Consider the following 1,583-nt stretch of genomic DNA (forward strand, 5'->3'; position numbering starts at 1 on the left):
ACAGCTGAAGCCAGAGTGGCCCCGTCAGTAGTATGGATAGCACCAGTGCAAGCCATATTCCATAAAGATCAGAAGGGGATGTTTCCTCATTTCAATGGGAGCGCGGACCCTATGCAAACGAGGGAGCTTTTTGCCTATGTGCTTGCACCATATTAAAGGCAGGGGTGTAATGCCACAAAATTTGTCAGAAAGTGCACTGTTGTGCAGCAAATAGAAGGTGCACTACCAACAGCACTGCTTGGGAAGAGGTTGCAGGGTTCTAAGAACAGCTCTGGCATGCTCCTGCCGGCATGTGCAATAGCATGGCACTCGCCTAGAGGGAAAACCCTGCTCCCTCTTTAAGCAGAGCCCGGGACGCTTCCATCAAAAAACAGGGTCACGGTGTTTAACAGTAGCTTTAACCAACGCATTCTCCACTGCACAAGCAAAACTGTCAGAGGTCATGTATGCACCAAGTGCAGACCCTTGTTGGTGTGACCGCAGTGATGGATTGTCTTGGTCTGCTTCTTTGTGTAAATCGAGACAGTGCACCAATTTATCATTTGGACACTGGGGTCTGGCCAGCTCCTCCCAATCCCACCTCTCCACGAAAGGAAAAAAAAAAACTGCCATTTTGGTAATCCCAAACCTTCTGTACCTTCAGCTCCACTTCCAACCCAAATCCGTGCTCTAGAAAACAGGCGCTGCTGACAGCATCTGCATGGCCTGGACTGCCCGAGTCAGCCCACAGCAGACATGGGAGACGAGGGTACAGAAGCTAAACAGGTCATAACTGCTCTGTGACAGCTTGAATCCTCCTTCACCTTGATTCATGTACCTTCATGATTCAGACACTTATGTCTACCTAATGGACTCAATGTAGCATTCCAGCGTGTTTTCCGCAAGGATCTGCCAATTTAGAATGCATCCTAGATGCAGATTTCTGCTACTGAGCAGTTGAAGTTTTGAAAGTATGGCAAAGATTGGTCTATAGACAGTAAAGTTGTTTGCAAAACACAAAACAGTGTCTCTGGAAACAAGACGATAATGTGCCTGGGAGAGAAATAAAACGGACGTTAGTACAAAGTCCTGCATGTTCACAGGCGCACTTCCTTTAGGAAATGTACTGGGAACACAATGCAACCTATACAGCCCCAGTGGCCTAATGGATAAGGCACTGGCCTCCTAAGCCAGGGATTGTGGGTTCGAGTCCCATCTGGGGTGAAGTTACACTTTTACATGCTTTCACCATATTAATCTATTGTCACTCGCATTTACCACAACAGGGAGCAGAATTAAAGAATAAGAGAAATTATATAGATACACGAGTCTTTGCAAGACTGGGAGCGATGTATTTGGACAAGAAGGAATGGTTTAGTCCGGACTTCTATGAATCTAAATACCGGCTGGTGTAGTATTTTGCGGTGATTCCGCAAGAGATGTGTTTGAGACAAGCCTGTAAACGCTGTCGGCACACAATTTATGTGAACTTCCGGACAGGCTTAACCCCTGGAATCACCCAAATTTCAAGCCTTTAAAGTACATATGGCTCATAATGTTCACAAGAGACAGAAGCAGTGCTTAATTTGTGTTTGTTGTTTCCG

General features: G+C 46.2%; 1 non-coding gene across 1 annotated transcript; it reads left to right on the top strand.

Annotated features, from left to right (window-relative positions):
- The first annotated feature begins 1,130 nt into the window (after positions 1 to 1,130).
- Positions 1,131 to 1,203, top strand: TRNAR-CCU (transfer RNA arginine (anticodon CCU)). Its single transcript has one exon. It is a non-coding gene; the product is annotated as a tRNA-Arg (tRNA).
- The last annotated feature ends 380 nt before the right edge of the window (positions 1,204 to 1,583 follow it).

Source organism: Pleurodeles waltl, chromosome 12 (assembly GCF_031143425.1).
Source record: "Pleurodeles waltl isolate 20211129_DDA chromosome 12, aPleWal1.hap1.20221129, whole genome shotgun sequence".
Lineage (NCBI taxonomy): Eukaryota > Metazoa > Chordata > Amphibia > Caudata > Salamandridae > Pleurodeles > Pleurodeles waltl.